Source organism: Microtus oregoni, unplaced genomic scaffold (genome assembly GCF_018167655.1).
Source record: "Microtus oregoni isolate MIOR12 unplaced genomic scaffold, Mior012 000121F_000, whole genome shotgun sequence".
Lineage (NCBI taxonomy): Eukaryota > Metazoa > Chordata > Mammalia > Rodentia > Cricetidae > Microtus > Microtus oregoni.
Window position 1 is genome coordinate 1,556,012 of NW_024544750.1, and position 8,796 is coordinate 1,564,807.

At 43.6% G+C, this 8,796-nt stretch overlaps 1 pseudogene; it reads left to right on the forward strand.

Moving 5' to 3' along the window:
* Window positions 1-3,368: 3,368 nt before the first annotated feature.
* Window positions 3,369-4,180, forward strand: LOC121444310 (annotated as a pseudogene).
* The last annotated feature ends 4,616 nt before the right edge of the window (window positions 4,181-8,796 follow it).

Below are 8,796 nucleotides of genomic sequence, written 5' to 3' on the forward strand. Positions count from 1 at the left end.
GCCACCGCCTCCCATTTCCCTTCCCCTCCCCCAATCTACTCCCCCTCTCTCAAAAGCCTAACCCACTGCAGGTGGTGCCATCTTTGGGCAGGTGATCTTGAGTTGTATAAGAAGGTAGGCTGAGCAATTGTCTTAGTTAGAGTTCATTATTGCTCTGAAGAGATAACATAACCATGGAAACTTTTATTAATGAAAACACTTAATTGAGGTCATTTGCTTACTGTTCAGAGGTTCAGTCCATTATGAAGGGGATCATGCAGGGAGACATGGTTCTGGATCTGAGAGTTCTACATCTTGACTCAGAGGCAACAGGAAGTCCATGGAGAGTCACAGAGAGGGAAGCTTGAGAAAAAGAAACCTCAAAATAGGCCCCCACAGTGAAACACTTCCTACAATAAGGACACACCTCCTAATAGTGCCATTCCCTTTGGGGGCCATTTTCTTTTAAACCACCACAGCAATCCCCAAGAAATAAGTCAGTAAAGATCACGCCTCCATGGCTTCTGCATCAGCTCCTGCCGCAAGGTTCCTACCCTGATTTTCCTCAGTGGTGGACTGTGAAGTGAGGAATGTGAGATGAAATAAGTCATTTCCTCCCCACGTTGCTTTTGTCTATGGCCTTTGGTCATAATAATAGCAACCCTAACTAGATATTAACCCACATATAGTTGAATAATTTAATAGCCTTTGAATACCATTGGCCTACTAAGGAGTAGTCTTTATAACATATTTTCTAACATCTTGTCAGGTACTGTGTCAACAAAACTGGCACAGTATGGGTTCTTAGACACTTACAGGCCTGTTAGTTTCCTAACATAAATATAGACCAGCTCTAGAACCTCTTTCCTTGGCATGACACTGAATAGTTAGTGTTCATGGCCACATTTAGTCTTCCAGGCAAGGCTGATCCTTCTATGGGCTGGAATTATATTTTGCATCTTCAAGCAGCCTTTCAGAAATCTGGATCTCTAGAGTCTACAATGAGGGGAGCTTACTGTTTTTATTCAGGCCTTGAGAAATCAAAGAATGAAGTTGAATAGTTCAGTTTTAAGCCAAAACCATTTGTGCAAATTTTCACTATCTATCATAGGCAATTGTAAATTCTTTGTTTGGAAAGGGCATTAGTAAAGGTGCCCCTTCCAAGACAGCCGTTGCATTACAGGTTCAGAAGAAGCTGCAGTGGAGGACTCAGAGGCCTCTTATGTGGGACATACTCTTAAAGAATATCCACATTCCACTTGGAGGCCTCCTTAATGGTGCTTTTGATCACCTTATCAGGAGTTACACTACTCTGTAACATTAACTTTTGTATAATGTTTAGCTAAAGCTTGGGTAAAACTCAAACACTCTTCAGATATATGTGTCTAATCCAAGACTTCCCCCTTCAACCTGCCTGCAACTTAATATATTCAAATATAGTAGAAGGTTAGAGATGCTTTTGTCATGGTTATTTCCCATTTAAACTGATCATATATGTATTTTATTTTTTATGTTTTAAATTATTTGCTCCTAATATATGACTTTATTTTGTTTTTTTTTTTCATTTTATTAAAAATTTCCACCTCCTCACCTCATCCTATTTTCTTCCACCTCCCTTCCCCTCCCCCTTCCCATACCCTCAACAGTACAAAGAGCAGTCAGGGTGCCCTGCCCTTTGGGAAGTCCAAGGTCCTCCCCCCCATCCAGGTCTAGGAAGGTGAGCATCCAAACAGACTAGGCTCCCACAAAGCCAGTCCATGCAGTAGAATCAAAACCCAGTACCATTGTCCTTGGCTTCTCAGTCAGCCCTCATTGTCAGCCACATTCAGAGAGTCCGGTTTGATCACATGCTCCGACAATCCATTTCTGACACCATATTCTAAAATAAATTTCACATGGATTAAAGATGAATAAACTCGAAGCTGTAAAACTACTAAAAAAATTTGGAAAATTACTTGATATTTGTCTGAGCAATGGTTTTCTTAGATTCTACTCTCAATAATAATAAAAAATGCAAGTATAATCATTTAGGTGAACCTCCATGAGCTCGAGGCAAGCCTGATCTACAAGAGCTTGTTCCAGGACAGGCTCCAAAGCTACAGAGAAACCCTGTCTCCAAAAAACAAAATGAAAACAAACAAAAACAGAAAAGACAAAACAAAAAAATATTAGGCCAGGTGGTGGTGGTGCATGCCCTTAATTCCAGCACTTGGGAGGCAGAGGCAGCTGGATTTCAGTGAGAGGCCAGCCTGGTCTACAGTGCGATTTCTAAGACAGACAGGAGTGTTACACAAAGAAACCCTCTCTTAAAAAACCAAGAAGAAAAAAAAAATTATTCCCGTATTTGTTAAAGAGACCAAGTCTTAATTCACAGATTAGAAATTGGTTATTTTTCTCCTAAGAACTTAACATATTCAACAAAGATATACCTTCTATTGAATAAATTTCATTACCAATTATTGTGGAACTATTCTTCCAAAAGTCAGAGATTACGAGAAAGCTAAAGATGGTTGCAAAATCAAATTTTACACATCGGTGAAGAAATAATTGTATATTAGAGAAAAAAGAAAAACTAATTTTAAACATATGTAATGTCCTTAGAAAGCACTAATAGGAAAAGGAAATAATATTTTTGCTGTGAGGCCTTGAAATGGAAGATAGAATTGAAATCATGTCCTTCATGTCAGTTTCAAGAAATTTACATAGCGCTCAAGCTATAAACATGATTACCTTTCCATAGACTAAAGCAGAAAAGAGGGGGGAAACAACAAGAAAAAACCTGCCCAAATGAAAGATAGTGAAAGTCAGTAAAAATTAGGGAGAGACTAGATCAAAATGGCAGTCTAATGTGCTAGCACACATCCCCCTTCCAAGTTTTTCCAGTGAAAACGAAGGGATATTCATGTTCACTAAGAATTTCACGAGGGCATTAGTGGGGAGAAAAAGCAAGTTCCTGGAGGAATGCTCAGGACACTGAGGTGAAGGATAAGGTGGAGGGAGGAGAGGAGCATTGCCATGCTTCTCCTCTCTGCTTCCAAACAGGTTTGCTCAGGCCATGTGGGAGACGAAGCACAGGTCGGGGAGGGACAGTTGATATTAAGAGTCACTGATTCCAGTATTTCGGAGGTCCAAATACTGTTTCACATCTTCTGCCCCATTGCAGCTCTCCAGCCCTTCCCAACAACACCAGGGAATCCAGGAGAGTGCAGCACAGCAGCAGGCACCCACCCAGGTATCCAGCATTGCCCTCAGGCTCCTGGGGTGGGGTGAGGGCCGGTTAGGGACCAGATTCCTGGAGTGGAGGCATCTAACAAGGGGTGTGTGTGAATAAGTTGGCCCTTTATCCACTCAGCTGTCTCTTCCCCTTTCTCCAATGCAGCCATGGACCCAGGCACCAGCACCCAGTATTTCCGGACCACTGAGGCCCAAGGGGAACCCGCAGATGCCCGCAGATGCAGCTGCTGGACATGAGTTCCTTTACAACTACACCAACGAAACTGCAACCATGACCAAGGAAAAACCGAAGCAGAAGAGGCAGAAAAGCAGATGTTCGTCCCTGGCCGAAAGGAACATCGTGGGCTGCAGAATTTCCCACAACTGGAAGGAAGAGGATGGTTCCATCATCCATTGGAGAGGAACGGTTCTGGATCAAGTGGCCATAAATCCCTCTCTCTATTTGGTGAAATACAACGGGATCGCTTGCATCTATGGGTTAGAACTTCATCAAGATGAAAGAGTGTTGTCCCTTAAAGTGCTGTCTGATACAGTAAAACCATCCCCAGTCCCTGATCCCGACTTTGGTAATACCATAATTGGCAAGGTGGTGGATCACATATTTGAGGGTGAGCATGGCTCCAAAGATCACTGGAGGGGGATGGTTCTGGCAAAAGCGCCTCTTCTTAATACCTTCTTTTACATTACTTATGCAAATGATCCCATCTTATACATGTTTGAGCTTCTGGATGATTACAAAGAGGGCGATCTCTGAATCCTGCCAGTTTATAATGAGATTCCTCCACTAGATGTGGGTCTGAAATTTGTGAATGGTCTCATAGGAAAAGAGGTTGAATATGCCAATGATGATGGCAGCAAAAGAATGGGCAAGTTCATTGGAAAGGTAGAAGCCCTACCATCGGTGTATCTTATCAAATTTGATGATGATTTTCATATCTATGTTTATGACTTTGCAGAAAATATCTAATTGGTAAAGTTATGCCACCACAACAGTTGAAATAAAGTTGTCATTTCTAGATGTTCAGAGGCTGCTGCTTTTAAGTATGTTGGGAGCTTGCCGGGGGTGTAAGTTTGTCCGGACAAATACACATTTCCGTGGGTATAGCATGCTGTCTATAAGAAATTTGCCTTGTGGAAAACACTGGGTGTGTTTGGTGGGTGGAGCAGGGAAGGAGGGAACAACTGTCAATTCAGCCTGTGCGACAAGGGAGCTAGTATCATCTAAAAATGGAATGGGATTTAGCTGGTCTGGTCCTGGGGGGAGAAGGAGCAGGAACTGAAGTTGGGCTGTGGAGGAGGGGACTGCCTAGGTAGAAGTGGAGGGGAGCCAGAGTGAGAGAGAGGCTCCCTGGGGGTGGGACAGAGGGAAGCAAGAAACATGGATTGAGAAGAGCAAGAGGGGTAACAGAATGAAGTCTTCTGGCACCTTCTGGCTTTCAGAAAACCATAGGAACTCCTGTAGGAGAATACACACAGCAGTGTGAAGAGGGGCACAGGAAGGGCAGGAAAGATCTGCTGTGCAGGGATGTCCCTGAGGAGAGCCTCTGGGACTTCAGAGGCCAGGAGGATCCACACATAGGACATAGTACACTCTGAGCTTAACTGGGAGGAGCATTCCAAGAAGAATGGCCTGATGTATCCACCTTCTTTCTGTCTGTTCATAGTGGCAATGGTCAGCTGTCAAGCAAGGCACATGTGTTAGAGGGTCACAGAATGGCCTTTCTAAGGGCCTACTGGGAGAATGGAAGCCAATGTCAGGTTTATATCTACATATCAGGCTTGTGTGTTTTCAGAGAGTCTGACACAGCCTGAAGCCTAAGGAACTAGCAAGAGTTCATGGCTAGCTCTGGGCAAAGGGCAAGTACTTTCTTTGGGAAAATAGATCCTTGGTGAATCCAGGAATAGCAATCCTGACACTTTCCTTCTACTTGCTGGAATAATCCTTGCCTTCCTGGAGGGATGGGGCATCTGATGGGTGTGCCTCATGTCTCCATGGTATAGAGAGAATGTGGCTGTCCATGCTCTGTCACAGCTGCCTGGAGCCATTCAGTGCCCAGGCAAAGGGAAACTGCCCTTCCTTAGGCATCCCATTCTGGTTAGACTCCCTGAAAAGCCTGTAGCAACTGACACCTTCTAGGTACCTCCTACCCTAACTAGCTCTGCTTTTCTTTTTAAACTCACAGCTACCCCTGATGGAGATGTGTGCACCTCTCTTTTGAAAGAGGGTGGTATAACCTGGGAATGGGGGTAGTGCTGGGGATTGTGGCTTTGACTAAGTAATTCCTTTTGCTGGAAACTGCCCTTTGAAAGGGCTGGGCTCTGTGGGAAGAGGAATTAATTGGGAATCCCAGGAAAGTGTCTCACAACTGTAGAGTTCAGGACATGGGTCTCTATCCTCCTCTTCTGCTCTCTGTTGTCATTCCCCAACCTTCCAAAGTCCCTCTGAGAACACTGTGTGTGCTCTGCCTCCTCCTTCACCTGTTGTCTCCCAAGAGAACTGTGTTTCTGGTTCATTCTGTGGGGGTCTTCCTAAAGACACACTTGGAGCAAGCAAGGATCTGACAGACACTGAAAGAAAGCACTAAACCTCATCGATGCTCACCACCAAGCAAGCATTGACTCTATAGACAGTCTCAAGAATGGCACACGACAAGCACACCTCACAAGGGCAGCCTTAGTTGTCTTTCCTACATCATGTGGTTTTTCTCAGACAACACCAGCAGGTCCTCTGGGGAGCACTTCTCCCAGCGTCCATGTTTTGTTGGTTGGTTGTGGTTTTGCTGTGTTCTGCATCCAGTTAGACTTACGGTAAGTTCATATCACATAAACTAAAATCTAACTGCATCCAATTAGACTTGTGGTAAGTTCATATCACATTAATGCCCTGGGATAGAACCCATCTCCCAACAGGGATACAAGGAAGGAAGGGTTGACCTCATTTTCACCTTGGAAAGGTTTTAGTTGGCCATGCCTTGGTAAAACCCAAGTCCAAGCCCTGGAAGGAGGTTCATTTGCAGCTTTATGGCTAGAAGCATCGATACTTGTCTGATTTATTATGCTCAATCCCATGGATTCTTCATTCATTTGTTTTATCTTCATCCCATAAACACTTTGGGTGGGCTGTACCAGACACTGTTCGGGACACAGAGGTGAGGTGAGTAGATACAACAGACAATGGATTTTATACTCATGGAAATTCCTTTGTAGTGTGTCAGATGCATAGTTAGCCATGTAGTTTGTAAATCTATGATAAATATTTTCCTATTGATATATGATAAAGAAAAGGACACACCTAGGCCAGGATTGGGAAAATGAAGTTTGAGGATAAGGCTCCATAGAGAGAAACAGTGTGGCCAGGAAAGGCTTCCCGGATCCTCTAGGTTCGGAATGAAAACAAAGGTAGTGAGAGTGTAGTCCTTTGGCAGCAGTAATGGAGAACATGCATTCCAGGTAGAGTGACGACAGATGCTGAAGCTCAGAGAAGACCTGACACATTTGAGGAGAAGAGGCTGAGATGGCAGCATGATGGGGTCTGATGGAGGGAGGTAGAGAACTGTGGGAAGTGGTCTCAGAGAAGTCACAAGGGTGCCAGAGAGACCAAAACCCTGCAGGTTACAACCTCTACAGTGGAATTCTGCTTTTCCCTTGACTGAGACTGGGAGATAGTTGGGCATGTAAAGCTTTCTCTATTGTATCTTCAGCTCCTGAGATTCTTACTTCCATCTCCTGTAATCTGTTGGTTATGCTTGCATCTGTAGCTTCTGTTTGTTTACCCAGATTTTACATTTCCAGCATTTTCTTGGTTTTTGTTTTCTTTGTTGACTCTATTTCATTTATCAAGTCTTGAACTGTTCCAGCTCTTTGCTTCACTTGATTGATTGTTTTTTCTTGGTTTTCTTGACCTTAAGAGATTTATTGCTTTCTTCCAATTTTTTGTATATCTTTTCCTCCATTTCTTTAAGGGAATTTTTCATTTCCTCATTAAGGTTCTCTATCATCCTCAGAAAGTTATATTTAAGGATATTTTCTTTGCTTCTTCCAGGTTAGGATGTTCATGTCTTCTTTTTGTGGAACACTAGGTTCAGGTGTTGCCATATTGTTCTTTAGGTTGTTAAATGTAGTCATGCATTGGTGCCTACCCATCTCTTCCTCCAATTGGTGCAGGTAGGGCCTGTGGCTTAGGTGTTCTCTCTTCCTTTTGTTGCAGGCTGGCCCATGAATCTGGTAGTTGCTGATGAGGCACTGGGGGCTCCTCTCCAGGTGCAGTCATGGCCAAGGCTCCAGATGTCATAGGTGCAGTGGAGAATGGTTGCTCCAGGGTTTCTGGGGTTTGATGGTTGGGGTGGGGCATGGGATGTTTCTCAGTGGGTTAGGACCTGAAGAGCAGGGCCATGGAGATGGAAGCACAGACTTTCACTTCTTCGGTGGCAGCCAGGACCAAGACTCTGGTGTGTGTTGGCTGTGGGTGTGGAGACACTTTTTTCAGGTCCCTGGGGCCTAGCTTGGTGGGAGTGGGGCACAGGATGTGCCTCCCGGGGCTACAGTCCAGAGACCTGCAGGGCCCTCCAGTCATGAACCCAGACACTCACCTCTTTGAACCCAGATACTCACCTATCCAGGGGCAACCAGTGTCAAGGCTCTGGTGGTCAGAGATGTGGTAGGGATCGGCTGTGGGTATGGGGAGAGTGTTCCCAGGTCTCTGGGGGCTGTATGGGTGGGTCTGGGGCACAGGATATACATATACCTCTCAAGACTAGGGTCCCGAGAGCTGCACCTTGACATTATTTTATATTTTAGCAATGGACTTACTTTTTATACACACATTTCTAAAATTTAAAGAGTATTTATTTAATGTGTATGTACATAAGTATGCATGAGCTTATGTACACCAAATATGTGTGGGAGCTTGCAGAGTCTAGAATAAAACTTTGAATCCCCCAGAGTTTGAGTTGCAAGAGGCTGTGAACAGCCTTGTGGGTTTTCATGAGAACCTTGTGTTCTTAGCAACTTAAAACATCTTTCTAGACACAAATTGTCATTTTAATGTGTATATTACATTAATACTTTTTACTAAAATATAGAAAAGTAAAACCCAGAAATTATTCTGCATGAACTTTTATTGGATATTTACCATCAGTATCAATAATTGATTAGAAAAGTTCCCAATCAGATGTATTTCTCTCAGCCCTGTCCTTAAGATATGTGCACTTTCTTGTCAAAATTGAGATGGGGCATATTCACTGGTATCTAGTAAAAAGAGCACAGGGATGCTACTAAATCTATGATGTACAGAAGAATGCTCACAAAAAGCATGACCCAGCCTTTCCTGGCTAGGGTTCCAGGCTTCAGAAATACTACATTACAAGAAGATGACATAGACATGCTCCTCACAAAATATAAATGTGGGGAAACAGCATAATGTGAGCAGATGTAGCAGAACAGAGATCATTTCAGTTTCACATAAATTTCATCTTTCACCAAATCCTGCTCTATCTTTTTGTTGTAGGCTGAAACATTCTGTGGCATTTCTGTTTAGTATCCCTTGGTAAATTTGCCATTGTCTATTTAGGATGTTGTTTTGCA